A 20,081-nucleotide genomic window follows, 5' to 3' on the forward strand; every position below is an offset into this window, starting at 1 on the left:
AAAGATCAAAATTCAAAATACGGTTTCTACTAAATGTGTTTCGCTTTTGCACCATCGTAAAGTTGAAAAATAGTAAGTTGAACCACCGTAAGTCGGGGACCATCTGCATACAAAAAGACCAAAGGGTTGTCTCTTTTAAACCCACTTGCTTCTTTGTTTCCCACCATAGGTTAGGAATCTATAACTCATCCTGCCTCCCATATTTGCAGCGCTCTGTTAATTTAATTTATTGTTTTACTTTTCTTCTCTCTTTCCCTCATCCTGGGCATCCACCAAATTCTATCACTTGGCCTCTCCTTTTGTGGCTGCTTATCTCTTTCCCTTCAAGCATTTTAAGAAAGTCCCTGTTCAAATCATTTCCTCTAATCTCCACCACATTCCTGAAAGGGCTCTTAGTATGTTGTGTTGAGAAGTCTGCCAAAGCCCCAGAAGAGGCAGAGTTTAGAACAGGGGTGTTGACTTCCAGTGCCCCCAGGAGCCAGGCAGGAAGTAGTGTGAACTGGGGCCTATGGGATAGTTCATGTCCTACCTAAATGGGGAATGGGGGTGCCAGCCCCAGATCGATTGTTGCCAGGTGGGAATGCCAGATCGGCAGAATTTTCCAGTGAAGCCAAAATCAGGATTTTTATATAAAATCCTGAATGAAATGTTGACTACTTAAAAAAAAAAAAGGAATCTGAATCTGATCAAGCCTCTAACTGTAACTACCAATTTACAGAAAATCTCTGAGACAGAAGAACTTGTCAAACAGCACCAAGGAATGCAATCATCAAATTTCAGATTGTGGGAAACTCTGTGGGTCAAACAAACTGTTTCTTTGACAAATTTTTTATAGCAATAGGAGGGACAAAAGAAAGAGAGGGAGAGAAACCTATAGATTAAAGGAAATTTAAGGGAATATCAATTGCACTGTAAGGACCTTATTTGGAATTGTGCTCAAATAAATTGTTTTTTTTTTAAACATGACCTAATTGGACAAATTAGGTCAAATTAGGATAAATGCTGAGTAAGATGTTAAATGTTATTAAAGAATTATTGTTATTTGCTGATATGATAATGATACTGTGGTTATTTTTCTTAGTAATCCACATTTTTAAAATGTATTTTTTTTAGTAATTCACATTTTTAAAACTTCTTATTTAGAAATATTTCAAAATTATGAAAGAATTACAAGAATAGAACCCAAAAAAATCTCCTATATACGTTCTACCCATACCTATCTATCTATTATTTTTTTCCTGACCCATTTGTAAGTCACAGACATCATTCTCTCTTACTCCTAAATACTTCAGTATTTATTTCCTTAGAAAAAGGGCTTTCTCTTAATATCCTTATCTCTAAATATTTTCATATGATTCTCTAAAAGATAAAGTGAGATGATGTCTGGGATTTGCTTCAAAATAACACAGGAGGGACTTCCATGAAACAAGATTGGCCGGCCACTGAGAATTGTTGAAGCCAGGCCATGGCTACGTGGACGTTCATTAAACCAGTCTTTCCATATTCTACATACGTTTAAAATTTTCATAATAAAATTCTAAAAGATTATATTAATGAAGGCTATAAAATGATATATTAACTGAACAAAAATAAGATACAAAATGACTACAAAGTATTGTCTCAACTATAAAAAAACAGACACCATGCTTAGATAGAGACTGAAAGAATACATGCCAAAATGTTAACATTCCAAATTATTTCACAGTAGGTAGATATTACGTTTATAATTAGAAGGAAAAAGATAATGCAATTAAAAAATTAGAAAACAAAAGCATTGGCCACTGATTCAATTAAAACTATTGTTAAAAGTCAAACAAAACACATCTGTGGGCTGGACCGGCCAACGGGCTCCAGTTTGCAGACTTGGAATTAGAAAATGGGTCCACAGTCTGTGGCCTGGGGGCCAAATTCCACCCGCCACCTGTTTCTGCACAGCCTGCAAGCTGAGCCTGGTTCTTACCATTTTAAATGACTGAAAAAAAATCTAAAGAAGAATAATATTTCATGATGTGAAAATTACATGAAATTCAAATTTCAGTGTCCATAAGTGAAGTCTTATTGGGATACAGCCACAGTCATTCATTTCTGTATCTATGGTAGTACCTATATTATTATCGTTATACTTAATATTATATATTATTATATTTTGAATTGCGTCAATAAAAAGTTTGTGGAAAGTTGTTTTCTCCATTGTTATATAAATACCTACATAATATCTTCAATTTTGCCTCAATCCACAAAGCCTAAAATATTTATTATTGGACCCTTTACAGAAAAAAATTTGCAAACCCTTGGTTTAGAACTAGGCTTCCCCTGTGAGCTAAAAGCAGCTTGGTTTAGTAGAAAGAGCACTGGAGTAGGAGTCAAGCAGGGCCACTTAACTCTGCAAGTGACTGGAGAAGTCACAGCTTCACTGGACCACAGTTCTTTCGATGATAGAATAAAGTGGTTCTCCTGGAGACCTAGGAATTCAAACCATCAGAATATCCACTGGGGATGGCTTAACAGGCACTCAGACTAGGGCTGGAAATACTGGTGAAGAGCAAGGAAGGACAGGCTTTGAGGGCTCCAAAAGCAACATGCTGCTGTGGGCAACGTGACTTTGGGAAAAAGAGTTTCTAAAATCTGCAGCTTAAAACAGGTATTTTGGGTCTATCTCCAGTCTGAGCTTTGCAGAAGACCAAAAGCACCCGGTCACAGCACGTGTAAAAGGTCTACTCCTTTAATTTAAAGCTTAATCCAGACCTAGTAGAGCGATAGCGGGAAGGGGGGCTCTCTGGCATCCTCAGCGTGTAGAAGAGGAACCTTGGGATGGAGACGTCATAAGACTCTGGGATAAATCACCTTTAAGGACCTCAATCTGTAGGTTCTTCATAATGGCCAAGGTGGGACAACTATGCAGCAAGGCCAACGTTAGGACTGAAGCCAGACAGAACATCAGAGCACCCAGTCCCTACACAGCAGGCCTGCAGCCTGCATTTCAGGGGCTCTCCCAAGACTTTCTAATTGCAGCCCTCCCCACTCCTTCTGCCTTGTGCCCTGCACCCTCAGCTTCAGGGTGTGGCCCCAGCATCTCCCTTTGTTCGCCTGCCTGCCTCCTGACTGCGCCCTTTGTTCCCTCTTATTTTCTGCACCGCTCCCTCTGCCCTCTCTGTCCTCTCAGTCTGCAGTCTTCTCCATCTCCCCATTTTGCCTCCCAGATGACCATCCCATTGTCTTCCACATCATTTCCCCAATATCCTGCATTTTCTAGAGAATTTTTCAATGATGTAGCCCGTCTCGTTCCCTACTAAAGGTTCCCCTCTTCCCTTCCACAGCTCAAGAAAACAAGAGAAAAGGGAAAAAAATTACAAGGGCACTGCCCTTCTGGGATTTAACCACATTCTCAGCTGGTGGCTTTTGTTTTCTCGACTCACTGGCTTGTAAGGCCCTCGGGGCAGGGACTCCACGTCACGCTCAGGCTGGGGAAGATGGGCAGGAATGTGAGGCCTTAATTAGAGCAAGGCCTCAGACAGGGGAGAAGATTTCAGCAGGCAAAAGGAAAAGGAATTTCAAAATATCCATTTGGCAGCAATAACCACAGGGTAAGGGAAAGGTTTATTTTATTACATAAAGAAAATCATGAAAGCTGCTTTTCACGAACACAAAAAGAATATTTACATTGGCATTTCTAAAACAAAACAGAACCAGAAAATAAACCCCCTCCACATGCCAAATATAGTGAGTGTAGAAAGCAAGTGCTAGTCTGAACCCTTAACAGGAATACCTGCAGAAGCAAGGAAGCCAGTAAGGGAAAAAATGCAAAATGAGTTACAAGATCAAAAGAGCAATTTTCTGGTCAATGAGACGCTTAGGCCACGGCAGAGCCATGCTGGGATCACCTAACAAAGACAAGTGTTTTGGCGACTGGTCTTTGATTAACCTGCTGCCCATAAAGCCTTCGACAGAACAGCCAGCAGGGAGACCCCCACTGTCAGCCAGGAAAGGTAAACAAGCAGGAGCATCTTGCCTGCATCACAAATTCAAATTTTTGCGTTCAAGGGCTTCTCAGCTTAACATCTGCTCATGAATGCAAAAGAGTGGCAGCCGTTATCGAGGTCACCTGGCAATACAGGCAGACCAGCTTGGAGCAGGGCAGCCAGACATACGGTGGCTTATTAGGAGCCAAGACATCTTGGGAAGGTGATGAGGGCAAGACACAGAGTCCTAGCGAAGAACCATCCTTGCCATCGGCTGAGATGCCCTGAAACCGAAGGGTGCCCTTCAGAGAACAGTATAAAAGGCCATTAAGAGAACAGCACGCCATTCATTTCTTTCTAGATCAGAGAAGATACACAATTGTGCCTGTCTACACAACATTCTAGCCTTATATAGAACACTGGACTGGAGTTTCATGTCCTGTTCCATTCTGCCTGGGTTGTAGCAGTGTCTGCCACGCAGCAGATGCTCAACAAATGCTCGAAGACGTGCACTGAAATGTTGAAGCTCCCTCTCCCACTAACAGGCGATACTATACTACAAAGGGCTAGAACATTCTTCATGCAGTGGAATTTCATGGCTAGTCGAGACCAAACGAAGTGTAAGGAGTCAGCCAGGCCTCCTTTAACTTGTGATAAGCAAACTCCACTAAATTATGAATCAATTTTAGAAGATGCTTCCGAAACATTCGAAGGTTTCTAACCTGTATATATAGCAAACCTATCCGTTTGTTCATGGACCTTCATCAGCAGACTAACCTAAAAGGCATAAAATAGTTCTGGTTCTTAAGAAGAATTTTCTTAGTATTATTTGCTCAAATAGAGAAATATCACTCCAAGCAGTAAGGTCTTTAGAAAGCCACCAACAGTCAAAGAGGTCTGCAGAACTGAAGAGTTTTAGGCATTAGAGGACAATGACAATTTATTGGCAAGATGGGACAGACCCCTCCACTATTTGCCTTTGAAAAAAATTAAAGGAAATGGCTATCTCAATGTTTTGCCATGAGTTTAAATTCTAGAGTTCTTATGAAAAATAAAGCAAGAGGCTTCCCAGAAATTTCCTTGTTCCCTGTTTCCTTGTTTCTTCCGTGGATTTCTTGGATTAGTGCCGAATCTGTGCCAGAATTTCATTACCACCTAGGACTGCAATACCCAGAGTTTCACTACGCCTTCTCAGGCAGTTTCGGCGTGAGACTGGGTCAAAGGCAATGACTTCACTGGCACCAGGTCCTAGGAATTTGACTACAACCAGCCATGGGGGCCTGGCCCACCTTCTCACTTCAGGGGAAGCTTACCTAAGTAAGGCTCAATGCACAAAGTCATCGGACCTGGCTCTAACGGAGCGGCAGTTACACAAGAAAGGAAAGTCTGCACTTTGAGCACGAGCACACCTCTGTCTGAGAATGCTCCCCATCAGATCTTCACCTGGCTGGATCCATCTTACCATGCAGGCTTCCACTGAAATGCCACCTCCTCAGGAAAACTTTCCCTGGCCAACCATTGTAAAGTGACTCTCCTCCTTCCAACACGTCACCTTTGCTTTTTTAAATTTAAGTTTATTTTTCATCTTTGCACTTGTCTAATTGTCTACATATTTATTTCCCCTTCCCACTCCACACTCCCCCACCACACTAGAGGGAGGTCCATGAGAAGCAGGCTCTAGTCTCTCTTGATCATTGCTATATTTCCAGCCTCTGAAGTATGTCTGACACATAGTAGATGGTCAATAAATGTGTGATCAAATGGTTAATTACCAAGAAAACTGTTAAGAACAGCATTTCGCTTGGAAGGGAGCTGTTAGAATGGACCATATGGTACTAGGAACTCAAAGGCTTAGCATGATCTAGTACTAAAGAGAAAGGTGCTAGATCTTTTTCTAGGTTCTTCTCCCCATATCAACCAGCTCTAAGACGCGGTCTGGCTACCAATCCGTCTATGGGGGATCCATGGAAATGTCTGAGGTAGATCAACATCACTATAGTAGCAAGAAATGTAATCTCTTTTAATTAGAAGATACTGACACAACAGATATCAACTTGGATGAAGATATTCTAGTTGACTGAATGTAATGCTTCCCGTTTACCCAAGTAAACAGATCATTATGGATAAATTAAAAAAAAAGCAAAATAAAAAGCCTGAATTAAGGCTTGGAAAAACATTTCCTATTCTCCAAAGAAACAAAGAGTTGAGAATTTTATATTATAAATCATTCAGGCAGAAAACCACAGATTTGCCCATTTTGTTTTGGTGAAAACAAAGCAGTTGTTTGCACATTCTTCCTGTTGCACCTGCTCTGGCCTACCCAGTATAAACACCTTAGCCAAAAAGCATAAATGGGTTAAGCATGGTGTTAAAAGAGAAACAGGCCCAAAATGGAGTCACTTATGTTAAACCCCACGTTACCAAACCGAGACTTAGTACCTAACTTACAGTTTCAGCTTCTTCCAGGAATAGAATCTTAAACTCATCAATCTGGAATTATCTGGTCAGCACTAACGAGGTCATCTGCCTGACAGACCCTTGCCGTCCCCTAAAGGAAAGTGACCTTGCCACAGCCAATCTGCTCTCTGCTAGTATAACTTGCTTGTCCCGCTCCCTTCTGCCTATAAAAGTCTTCCATTTTGTACAGCTCCTTGAGGCTCCTTTCTCTCTGCTAGATGGGATGTTGCTGAATTCATGAATCATTGAATAAAGCTAATAAGATCTTTAAAATTTACTCAGTTAAATTTTGTTTTTTGACAATAGTCTTTTAAACAATGAGAAGGGGTATAAGTGACATCCTCTACAATCGGCAGGAAGTGTTTTTGGCTAATCTAGGAAATCCAATAATAACTGTAAATGGGTAAGTTTAGAAAAGCTTTGTGTCTTGTAAACGTTTCTGTGAAACATGAAGGCAAAGCATTAAGGCGAAACACAACAAAGTAATAAATAACAATTATTCTCCCGTTCACTGATCTATTTATTAGAATGACAATGGTGCAGTATACTTCCCAACAGTCTTATTTGGCTTTCAAGCCCCTTGAATTGTGTTTAAAATTCTTTTAGGCTAGACCAAGGGCAACATAAAAGAATAATACCACAAAACATCATTAGGTATGAAAATCTACAAGATGATGCAACCATGCTTGAGTTAAAAACAAAAGGATCGAGATTTTATAAAGAAGAAATACACTGTTGAATCTATCAGGCGTTAATTTTTGTGGTAAAACAATTCCATTGCATCCATCTAATCTTGTGATTAAGATTCAGATGGGTTCAAAATGATTAATTTGTATCAGCCTATCAAAATAGAAGACATTGCAGTTGTAATCTTTCTGAATAGCAATAGTGTTTTAATTACAAATGCCTGGCTCATTATTTGCTCAGGAGCAAATGACAATTAGCATGATTCTACTGCAACTGTTAATGCTACTGGTACTAAAACAAATAGGCAGTACTGAATCAGGTTTCTGACATTTCCCTTCAGCTTACGATCTTCTGGCTGATGCTATATTCAAAACGTACTTAGCCATTTTAAGTCACAGGCAAGAAGGAAAATGGCTCCCGAACAGTCAAAAAAAAAAAAAAAAAAAAAGGTGTTGCAGGAGGGATATTTCACAGCAAGCCCGAAGAACGAAATCACTATGAGATGAATCATGTTCTAATATAATTGAGCTAGAGAAAGACTGCAAGCAATATATTTAAGTTGGCCTCAAACAACACAACAACAACAAACCTTTAGCCCATAAGAGGTTTGATTTTACAGACAATGCTTTGGAATATTAGACAAACTGCTAGAATCAAGCAACTATTTACACAGACGGTTCTGAATCTCAGTGTTCTTCACATCGGAGCAAACCTCAGGGAGGTTTTGGGTTTGGCAGCATCTTCCTCTTAACACACCTATGAAGCCGTTTCCACAAAGGCTCATTGGGGGGGTGGGCTTGGGTTGGGTCCTTCTCTACCGAGAGCTCTGAGGTTACCAATGGAGGGCTCAGGGAAAACAAGAACATCAGCATTTTCTAGTTCTCAGAATTTCTGAGATACCTTTTGTTTCAGTGGCGCTGATGAACTCGTGATAATGAAACTACACCTTTGTACACAAACCTTGACCAGCATTCTGGAGCATATTACAAAGAAAACCTTAATTTTGAAAGTACTGAGCACAAAGGAGGAAGAAAAGAGCTCTCCCTGTGCAAGCTTTCTCTGTATGTGTAGAAATATGGCTCAATTTAAGGCTTGAAGATCGCATTTAAAAACGTCCAAAACCAGTTCAGACTCCATGGGAGAGGAAACAGAACTGTAAAATTTTCATTAAACATTTGATTCTTATTTTAAGGCAATCTTTTGCATTTCTGTTATTGCATTTTTAAATAAGATTTGGTTACCAAGGAAACAGGTTCTGGCCCAGTGTTAATTTGAAACTAAAATATATTTGAGAAGTTAAACTCAAAGGAAAGAGCCCATGAAATCATTTTGAAAAGTGCCGGAATTTGGTACTTACAGAACCACAGCTGTGTGGTCTGCAATGAACCAGGCTAGGGACTCTGTTTCTTTCAGTAAGGATCTTTATTTTCTAACAGGGCCATCTATATTTAATATTTCCCCCTTTAAAAACTGTAACTCCTCATCTCCCCAAATAATAGATATACAAATAATGTATTTATTCTCGTATATTACCTAAAATTGATTTTGAAAGCATATACATTTTTATTTTCATCTTTCACATAACACGTTTAAAGACCGCTTCTTAAAATTTAAATATTTTAAATGTTTCTTATTAGGCTTGTTTGCACTCTTTGAAATTATCTCCAGAAACCCATTTATTTTTAGTTTCAAGATAAAGTGGAGCTGAATCAACAGACTTTTCAAAAAATTCTTTTGTTGTCTAATGGCGCCACACCTATCATATATATGATTTTTTTAAAAGAAATCATCTCACTTTTATAGCAGAATCATTTTATAAGTTTATAAAAGCTATAGATTTATATAGTACCTGAATAGGAAAGGCTATCCAATTTAATACCTCCCCCCCATTACAACTGTCTTATTTAATTTTTGTTTTTTAAAAAAAAGTCATATTTTAATTCATCTAATGTTCCTGCTGCATGGTTCAAAAGAAATCTATAAAACATGCAAATTTCAACCTACCTGTATGTATCACTTAATGCAGTGCTAGCAAGACAAGACACTCAGCCATTTTTATGTAAAGCGATGGAGACCAACTGATTTCTCCGTCTTCTTGCTCACAAGTTTTAGATGCAATTGTCACACACACAAAATCATACGCAGAACAGCTTGAATGTACTGTGATCACGAGAACTGAATTTATCAACAGGAAAACAGGATTGAAAAAAGAAGTTTCTCATCCAAGGTTTCTCTGAGGCTGCAACCAAGGAGGTGGTGTGTTGAATTTTTTTCCCTTCCTCCTCTGAGAGTTCAAAGCCCGGAGCTGACCACTGCAAAGGCCACTGTCACATTTGCTGAAAATCAAACCACTGATACCAGCACTGAAAATACAAATTTGAGAACCAAGTTGTTTGCGCACCATGGAGTGCATAAGAGTTAAAAATAGATTCCACCTTGCCTCCTACCTGCATAATAAATATGTAAGTTTCAAGTGTTTAATTTGATATTCACATTAATTAACAATACAACATACATTATTTAAAAGACAGCAAATGCAAGAAGAAAGGGGAGACACCATCTGGTAGCAGAGTTTTGTTGTTGTTGTTTTTGTTTTTAGGGTTTTTTTTTTTTTGGCTTTGTTAAAAAAAAATCCTATTTTGAATGTGATGAAAAGCAAACACCCAGAAGCAAATGAATCGGAACTGAAAGGTGATGTTGAAATATCTAAGGCTGTAATGAGGCAAAAACAAGTCTTCGCTACCAGATGATATGGCATACCGAGCATTTACATACTCACATCTGAAATACTAGGCAACGTGTAATGAATTCTATACACAGCATGCACACACAGCACAAGCACGGCTAATCCTGCCTGCCATCTTAGGCTCGCAGAAGCAAGATACGCACTGCATGCAGCACACGAGCACTGGGGAAGGAGGAGGCAAGGGACAGCTCACCTTAAATGCAGTATCTGATTAATGTTGTAAGTGACATTGCATATCAGCCTCAGAGTCTTGGTTCAACTGGGTAGGAGGGAACAAAGAAAAATGTCATCAACTGGTGATGCAAGATGAGCCCAATCACTAAACACTGTTTAGCAAACTCCAAATTCTGCAACCAGACAGTAGAAGGCATTTCATACACTTAAGCAGAGCTGCTGTACAGTGAATGTGTCCTTCTGCTTCTGAGAATCAAACGATCCTTTTGCTAAGGAAGAAAATAAGCTGGAATGAATACTGTCATATCTTCTTCTTGAAGAAAGCTTTCAATACAGTATGTATCTGGTTTGGGATGCATTTTATAGACTGTTAATTTTATAGAATTGCTAACAACAACAAAAGACAAAACTGTTAAGCTCTTGCAAAGTAAAGAATAATATTATAAAGGGTGTAGCTTTTCTAGATTATTTTTCAAAATCCTAAACGGTGCCGGCAGGCTTGTAGAAGAATGCATGCTCAGCTGTCTGTATCCGTGCTATAACCTCTAACCACACGCCGTGTAAATGTATCCTGCTAAGGGTATCTGCAGTACAGAGTGGCAGATACCTCCTCAGTCGGAATTGTATTAAAATGTGGATGAATTTGCTTAAACTTAGAAGCAGAATAAAATCAGTACAGAAAAATAAATTAACACTGAGTTCCTTTCGACGTATAGCTGACCATCATGAACGATAAAAGCTATTCGTTTAAGGATAAAAGTATCCTTGGGATACTGACCTCAATAATGTTGACTTGCAGCAGCACCGTACTTGCTCAGAATGTAGGAAACACAACATGATTTTTTTCCTCCCTCCTCCTCCTAAAGCTAAACTGTAAAGTAAAAAGCCAGTGACAGGAATACCGAAAGGCTATATATGTACATATAGCACATACTGTAAGAGAAGAAATGGCGCTGTGCTGAGATGCGATGCTTCTTTGTTTTACTTTGAGGCTAATCTTAGCTACGCTTGCACGATGACATTGACATCACGGAGGTCAGGGCGGACACTGGGGTGCTATCCGTTTTACGAGTGAAATGTTTTCTGAAAATTAAATCTCATCTACTCAAACACCAAATTTCATGTCTTCTTCAATACCACCTCCCTATCCCCGCTGCTTAAGATTGATGGGATCTAGTTTGGTCGTATGTAATAAATCGGAATTACCTTCTGTACAGACTCCAATACATAATTGTAGGAATTAATTTTTTAAACAAAAAACCTTCAAGAATTCTTATGCATCCCCTTTCAATCTTTTCTATCAACACACACACACACTCACAATTGAAGCTCAAATTGCAATGAAATGTTTAACATGTGGAACAAAAAATGTGGAAAGAGCTGCTTATTCAGGATTTTGAAGAAATGCCTAATAAGCAAATACTGTTTTGCTACAAAACCAGTGTCACCATGTCCCCAAAGAGAGGAAAACAGCATAGCTTGCTAGCCTCCAGATTCTGCCGGCAGGTAAAAACAGAAAAGCATTTCATTAACCATGCTGTATAAAATAAGAAGTCTTTTATTTTTAAGGAAATAGAACAGATTCTTTTCCACTCTTTCTTCAGCTACAAAGAAAACATACCCACCCCCACCCTTAGATTCTGGACATAAGCCAACATTTTTATAAAATGCTATGAGACTGATTTTGAATATGTAATATTCAGGTTTTTCTTCTTCTTACCTCTCCAGAAGTCTTTCATTGCCTATTGCATCACTGAATATGCTAATGTTAATTAATTTTAACATGTGAAAAAACAAATTAATATTTCCTGGGGTTGCTGGTTTTCCAGCACTTCTATCTTCTATCAGAAGATAGAGGCTAAAAATAATCAGGTTAGCAAAACATTCAAGTTCCCCAGAATTTTTTTAAAGGAGAAAATGTACTCGAACATCCTAACTTAGGTACTAGGTTTCACAACTGGATCTTTTGTTTCTAGCTCTCATTCTATCTCCCTTTCCAGAACTCAAGTGATTTTTAGCTCAATGTGAGGGAAGTACCCAGCCCACCTCTGTCTCATACACTTTAAAGTCTCTGAGTTGGATTGTCCAGATCGTCAGTCATACCTGAACAACACCGAGTCCTCTTCTCTTTGGAGCACATCTCTCCCCTACAACTACTCCAGAAATAAACATGGCTCTAACGGAAACAGTAGCTCCTGGTTTCACACCAATGGTGGAACCATCTTCCCCACCCCCACATCATTGCTCTGTGAGCTCTGGTTAGCATTGACAGCGACAGAAAATTAGAATGGAGTGTCCTTAAGCTAATTCCTCCTTTACCATGGGGGTCGAGAATTGGAGAGACTACCACGCTGAGTTATAGGGTACCAATTTAATATCCGGTCATCTATAAAGCAGGGTCCTTAGCGTGGGGTCAGAGGAGGTTGAAGTGAACACCTGGGCATTTGATGCTATTAGTTCAGACATTTCTCACTAAAAACATCTGAAAGCCACACATTCATGTTAAAATACTCACAAATTATTATCATGTATGCTAAATAAACCCCATATGGAATCAACCCTGACCACATAGAACTAAGGCGCTGCCTCCTCTGCCTGGGATAATAAACGACAGCAACAAGGACAGTAACCCATCTCAGGCTCCCACCAGAGGAGTGAATGGCGTTATGTCCTCTGTACAGGGGCAGGGTGGTGAATGCGGTCAGGTCCCATACCGGTACTCATAAACCGGATGCCAGGGCAAGCCATTTCCAAACCTCCCTGTGGGGTTCTCTGTCCACCCTCTGTCAAAACGAGCCTAAAAGCCACATATTGGTTTATTTTGTGATGTTCTGAAACACTCAATGAGCAAACGTGGCCCATTTATCAAACTGGTTTGTGTTAAACAAATTTGAACTGCAGTTGAAAGCATTCAGAGAGGAGCTCGTTTAGGCAGACATTCTCGACTAGTAAATCCTGTTTCACACTTTTAAAAAACCATGCTCATAACTGAATTACTTAAGCTTTGTCATGATTACAAGTGGCAAGGGTATGCATTCACTTATGATCTTTAAAAATTGCGTGCTCCTCATCAACTTCCTCAGGGCATATGCCAAACGTTAATTTAAAAGACAAATCTCTTTCCACAATGAAAATTTTAACCTGTTTTTGCCACTTTGACGAGTCAAGCACATGAGAAACCCAAACAGTCTGGTGGAAGCAGCCTGGAGAAGGACAGAGCTGGCAGTGAGGGTCGTCTTTCACTTTGATTAATGCTCTCACTTGCTTACAGTCTTGTTGTTCTGCAGTCTGAGCTCACTTTATTTTCAGTCCTGTGGGTTAAAGTTAAATTGCACGGCTTATGCAAAGTTCATAATTCAAGTATGGACAAAGCTTGACTCTCCGTGTTTAAAAAAATGTAAAGTCAGGGCACTGAGTCTCAGAGGAATCTTTGGCTTATAAACATTTGGACTGATTTGCACATATCTTTACTCCATCCACTGCATTAAAAATTACAGCTGGTTTCCATTTACACTTAATATAGATATTCAACATTTGTGGGTAAATTTGTGATCAGGTTAGGCTATTCTAACCTAAATTTCTTTTCCGGGTTTTTTTTCTTTTTTTTTTTTGGTGAGGAAGATTGTCCCTGAGCCAACATCTGTGCCAATCTTCCTCTATTTTGTATGTGGGAGACTGCCACAGCATGGCTTGATGAGCGGTATGTAGGTGTGCATCCGGGATCCGAACCCACGAACCCCAGGCCACTGAAGTGGAGTGTGCAAACTTAACCACTATGCCACTGGGCCAGCCCCCTAATCTAAATTTTTAGAAATAAAATGTTCACCAAACACAACATTTTTGTTTAAATTCTTAGAACTTAAAAAGTTTAAAAATTTTTACAAGGTTGTGGTTATTATATCTGTCTATAGTGTATTCAGCCCTGGAAACAACGTGGTGACTTAATTTATCAACGACTAAAAACAACTTTGGATGATATTTTAGCCTAAATTTTCGGGAAAGTCCAATGCTACTCTGAACATCTATATTACACCTAGAGATCTAGGCAGAAACTTCTGCTTTCTATCTTGATCAGAGCTAAGTCTATAATAGCTACCATTTATAGAGAACCTACTACATGCTCGATATTTTAGCTGTATTATATTATTTGACTCTAACCTGATAATCCTACAAGGTAGGTATTAGTTATCATCAACTTTAGGTGAAGAACTAATTGAAATTACTAGTCACCCAGTAAATAGCAGAGTTAGGATTCAAACCGAAGTCCAACTGATTCCAAAGTCTGGGTCTTTCCACCAATCCTAAGAGGATAAAACCTCCTCCATCCACTTTCCACTCTGATGTAAGAATCTTCTTACTGTGTAGACTCCTGGTAAGAGGGGCCTCCTGCTCCCTGGGTCCAGGACACCCCTGTTTATATGAATCAGCCTCAACCCCCAGGTAGAAAAGACAGAATAAAAGAGGAGGAATCGACTAGACCATGTTGGAAAGTTAAGGGTAGAAAGCAGAGTCACAATTTTCGTTAAGAGATTTGCCATAATTTGGAAACGTTTTACAAGGCAAAATAAGTGGAAAAGCTTACATTTCCATCTGAACAAACTACTTCACCTGGTGACATCCAGTCTTACCATGTCACAGATGAGGAAACTGAGGCTGGGAGAGATCTGGTCATTTGCCCAAGATCCCACTGCATAAGAGAGCTTACCCGTTTGCTATAGTATTTAAAAGTACATCTTGTCTCGGGCCGGCCCCGTGGCTTGGTGGTGAAGTGCCAGAGCTCCGCTGCTGGCGGCCCGGGTTCGGGTCCCAGGCATGCACCGACGCACCGCTTCTCTGGCCATGCTGAGGCCGAGTCCCACATACAGCAACTAGAAGGATGTGCAGCTGTGACATACAACTATCTGCTGGGGCTTTGGGGGAAAAAAAGGAGGAGGATTGGCAGTAGATGTTGGCTCGGGGCTGATCTTCCTCAAAAAAAAAAATAAATAAATAAATAAAAAAAATAAATAAAAGTACATCTTGTCTCTTTTTATACCTAATATAGTCAGCATTTGTGAGTAAATTTGTCATCAGGCTGTTAGACTGTTCTACTCTAAATTATCAATTAAAGAAAAATCAGTCTAACAATCAAGATTGACCTGGCTTCTGCTCACAAACAGTGTTTTTGTCCTGAACTGATAACCTAAATCTGTATTACGAGTTCCTTCCCCCACATATTTTATAAATGGACTTTTATTTATTTTATTTTTTTTTTTATTTTTTTCCCCCCAAAGCCCCAGTAGATAGTTGTATGTCATAGCTGCACATCCTTCTAGTTGCTGTATGTGGGACTCGGCCTCAGGATGGACGGAGAAGTGGTGCCTCGATGCACACCCGGGATCCGAACCCGGGCCACCAGCATCGCAGCGCGCGCACTTAACCACCAAGCCACAGGGCCGGCCCATAAATGGACTTTTAAAAAGCCTAACTTTTGAGTAAGAGATTTTTCTCAACCAAGTTTAGTGTTTCAAATGCATCATTTTAATGGTTGACTCCCTACGCTAACATCAGTACATCTTGCCCCCCTCTAAGATCCGTTCCAGCTCTGGAAGTTCCTGATTCGAAAAAACCCAGCCCAGCTTGCTTCCTAGGTTGGTTAGGCCAAGAGCTGGACTCCAAGTCTCCCGCCACCTGGTTATGTAGCCAGCTGACTATCTCGCTCATTGGCAGTAATTTTATATGTCAACCAGATGGCTCTCAAAGGGGGCTTTCTAATCAGCTCTATCAGCCCCATCTTGCCTGGGAATACGAGAGGACAATTATCTTGCTCAGGGCTCAGGAGGCAGTAGGATGAAGGGTTGGGTGAATGGACACGCCTGAGGAGCCTGAACTCCAGGAAGCTTCCTCCAACTCATAGACATGCGCTTTCTCACTGCCATCCATTAGCATCTGTGTCAGATGTGGGAAAGGAGTACACACTTGATGGCAAGGACCAGGCAGCAAGCCTTGGGGACCAAACTGAGGTTACCCTCCAGGAAAGAGCTGGAGGGAGAAAGGAAATGTGAACCATGTGTTTTTCAACACATGGTTCACATTTCAACACAGAGAAAAAGTGGTAAGTGACTTAGGGCTGCAAGAGAGACCTGGTGGACAACATCCCACTCCACCCTAATCCAGCTTGGACTCTCCTGTGGGAATATCCTCAACACGTCTCACCACCATTTTCGATATCACTACCTCAGCGTTAGCAGCAGAGTAGTTCCTGCTTTCATGTCTCAGTGCATTTGAAACACAGCATTAATAAAGACCTGTGTGCAGGTGGAGATCAAGAGCATCACTAATCACACATTCATTTGTGACCATGACTGCTTGCCACTCCCCAAATGCAGGGTAAGTAGAACAACAGTGTCTTCTAGATCCTGAACTGACAAAACACATATTTAGCAAGAAGGCTGAGTTTCTTCTTTCTAGAGAGATTGGTAACTAGGTTGAAGAGGAAGGATGGGGCTATAAATGAAGGTAGAGAAGGAAGAATTCTTACACATTGGTAAAATGTACCTCATGTGAGAGCATAATCCTCTCCTCGTATCTTTCTTCATCCTGGGCAACAAACATTCCAAGACTCAACCTGGGAACAAACTCATTTGCTTTCTCTTCTCTCAGATAAATGCCTTTGTAGCTCAGAAGGGCCACACCATGCACTTCTCACCAGAGCAGCTTAACAAACCTCAGTGACTCTTCACTTCCTTTGACTGAAGATAAAAGCACAATAAGTTTTGGTGGTATTAATTATCTACCTTTAGTCATGTCTCTGGCTTGCCTCCTGCAAGATCTGTGTATCTCCCACGGCACCTAGAGCATTGCCTGGTGCAATGGAAGGGCTCGTATGGGTATGCTCTTGACTGACCAACACCAAATTGGGGGTCCTTTCTCTACTCACACTGCTACCAGTGGAATCTTCATCTTTGTCTCATGAAGCTACTTTCTAAAATTGGAGAACTTGTTCCATGAGTTAAGGAATGGACCTGGGGACTGAAAATACCTATGGAAGTCTTTCAAGTACTTAATCACTTGTTTACCAAGGGGAGCCACAAGTTGTCTGGCAAGCAGACCAGAGGCTTTGTTTAAATCTGTCCCTCCTAGAACAGAGAAAGGGGAGACAGAAATCAGAGTGGCCTGACAACACCAACGCTGCTTCCAAAAAGTGCCTCAACATTTCCTCAGGCTCTTAGTGGCAGAGCAGGTTTCACAGAATTACAGGACGGGCAAGGCACTTTAGAGGATGTCATCTAAACCCTTTCTTTGAGGGAGGAAAAAATCAGGTTCAAAGAGTGTGTTATTTCTGAAGACCTCAGCAACCAGGATAAAAGCCATATTCTTTAATTTCTAGTATTCTGCTCTTAGTAATTCAACATACTGGCTCAATTCAAAAAAAAAAAAATTTCAAGCTTTCGGGGCTGGCCCAGTGGCATAGTAGTTAAGTTCGTGTGCTCCGCTTCCACGGCCCGGGGTTCACAGGCTCGGATCCCGGGCATGAACCTACGCACCACTTATCAAGCCATGCTGTGGCAGCATCCCACATATAAAATAGAGGACGATGGGCACGGCTGTTAGCGCAGGGCCAGTCTTCCTCAGCAAATAGAGGAGGACTGGCAACAGATGTTAGCTCAGGGCTAATCTTCCTCACCAAAAAAATAATAATAATAATAATAATTTCAAGCTTTCACCTAAATAGGTACTTAATAAATGGGGCAAAATAGCAAATATTGGCCAAAATGTCACCTGGGACCAAGTACCACTTGAGAAGTAGGCTTGATTGCTCTGTTAAGTCAATCAGATTAAGTTTAGCCAGCTGAAGTAGACTTGATCCTATTTGGTTTGCAAAGAAAAATCTCATGAGTTAGCATGAGCAGCTAAAAATAAGTTGCAGGTTTCATTTTCCATTGTTCAGTATGGTTTTGAAACCAAAAGGTGCAAAACTAGGAGATTCACCAACGCCTACTGAAGATCAACAGTTCAAGTTGTCACCTTTCTAGCACACAGTCCTGATCTACAACTCACAGCCAGGCCCAAGAAATGTACACCTATGTCCCTCTCACCAAGGTCTCTTGAGATGAGTCCCCCTAATAAATAAGGCATGGCAGGAAACTGGGGGCTGAGGCCAGTTCTGGGGGACAGTGGCTGGTGTGCGTCTTGTCATATCCGGACAGGATGCCACATAGACATCAGCCCCATATGCTCAGCCCCAATCACGCTGGGCACCCCTCCATAAAGCAAGGGAGTAAAGAATGCTAGAATTTCACGGAGACAGGTCCCTGAAGGTAGCGAGCACAGCAAACACCCCTTGACCTAAATGTTCATGGCCTTGTGCAATTCCATACCGTAAACCCCAGCGGCTCACGATCAGTTCAATTTCGAAACTGTCTTTCCAGGGCCAAGTCTGGCAAAAAGGTGTTTGACAGAGGTGTGAATGCTTCAAAGGGAAGGCAGCCATCTCACGCCGCAGCGTTCGCTGTGGCATAGGGCCCAGAGAGAGCGGCACCGTTAAAGAGAGCCCTCTGCTGAATGAGACTGAAAGGGGGCAGAGAAGGGTTAATCTCCCTCCATTAGAAGAGGGGCCATTTGGTGAAGGTGAAGAGAATAATCTGTATGAAGAGCAGAGAAGACAAAGGGCCATTCCAGAAAAGAAATTACTGGGCAGGGGCGAGAAGGATGATTTGCCCTAGATTTTCACCACGAGACCCTTTCTTAGATCTCTGGGTCTTTACCTCGCTTTGAAGTTACGGTCTCAGGGAGGGGAAAGGGCGCATATTCACGCTCAGTGCTGGAATACTTAAGCTTTGATTCCATCTGAGATGGGCTGTCTCTGAGAAGCAGAGGATGAGGCCAAAGGCACCAGAACGCCGCCGTAGAAGCCTATAGCCATAAATTAGAAAGCGGCAAAAGAAACAACAGGAATTGCTCATAAAAGAGAAGCCAGTGGCTGAATCTCCCTTTCCTGGGGGGGAGAACACTCTTTTTTTAAAATCATTAAAAAAAATGTTTTTTAAGTTGCTTTTAATAACTTTTTTGGAAATAGTTTAAGATTCACAAGGAGTTGCAAAAATAGTACAGTAATTGTATAGCTTCATCCAGCTTCTTGCAATGATAATACACTACCACAGAACATCATCTACAGCAAGAAACTGACACCGCACGCTACTGTGAACTCAGGTACAGGCTTTATTTGTATTTCACCAGTTTTTACACGCACTGTGTGTGTATGTGTGCGTCTAGAGTTCTATGAAATTGTATCCTGTGTGTAGACTGGAGTAGCCATCATCACAGTCCAGACACAGAACTGTTCCGTCACCACAAAGAAACTCCCTGTGCTGCCCCTCCATAGTCACACCTTCCTCCAACCCTACCCTCTGGCACTGACCTGTTCTCTGTCACTGTAATTCTGTCACTTTGAGGATGTTATATAAACGGAATCATATAGTATGTAACCCTTTGAGATTGGCTTTCTCTCACCATAATGCCCTTATGATCCATTCAAGTTGTACGCAAAGAGCGTGTGCCTTTTTATTGCTGAAGAGTATTCCATGGTATGGATGTACCACAGTTTGTTATCCATTCACCATTGAAGGACATGTGGCTGGTTTCCAGTTTTAAGCTATTACAAATAAAACTGCTTTATTTTTTTATTTGGGGTTTTGGGGGGAACATAAGTTTTCCTCTCTCTTGCGTAAATACCCAGCAGTGGCATTGTACCGTAAGTGTATGTTTAACTTTATAAGAAACTTCAAACTGTTTTCCAGAGTGGCTGCAACATTTACAGCCCACCAGCAATGTATGAGCGATCCAGTTTCTCCACATCCTTGCAGCATTTGGTGACATCGGTGTTTTCTTATTGTAGCCATTCTGATAGACGTGTAGGGGCTCCTTTTGATGGTCCCCAGTTAGGATGGCAGTAAAGTATGGGGCCTTCAGAGCTTGGGTGGGGTGCCTTCAGATATCTCTCACTGTTCTAGCTTTCCTAAGACTTGTCTACACAGCAGTTTGGGCTGTCTGGCATTTTGATGATGGAAAATAGGGCT

At 40.9% G+C, this 20,081-nt stretch overlaps 1 protein-coding gene across 1 annotated transcript in view; it reads right to left on the minus strand.

Moving 5' to 3' along the window:
* Positions 1-20,081, minus strand: part of ZBTB38 (zinc finger and BTB domain containing 38) — a 76,392-nt gene that overhangs the window by 47,960 nt on the left and 8,351 nt on the right. The window contains exon 3 of the mRNA XM_014789135.2: positions 10,043-10,108. The gene's annotated coding sequence lies outside the window, so the exon portion shown is untranslated. The remainder of the gene's footprint in view (positions 1-10,042; positions 10,109-20,081) is intronic.

The sequence above is a fragment of the Ceratotherium simum genome, chromosome 5, assembly GCF_057802395.1.
Source record: "Ceratotherium simum simum isolate JZ-2026a chromosome 5, ASM5780239v1, whole genome shotgun sequence".
In the NCBI taxonomy this organism is placed as follows: Eukaryota; Metazoa; Chordata; class Mammalia; order Perissodactyla; family Rhinocerotidae; genus Ceratotherium; species Ceratotherium simum.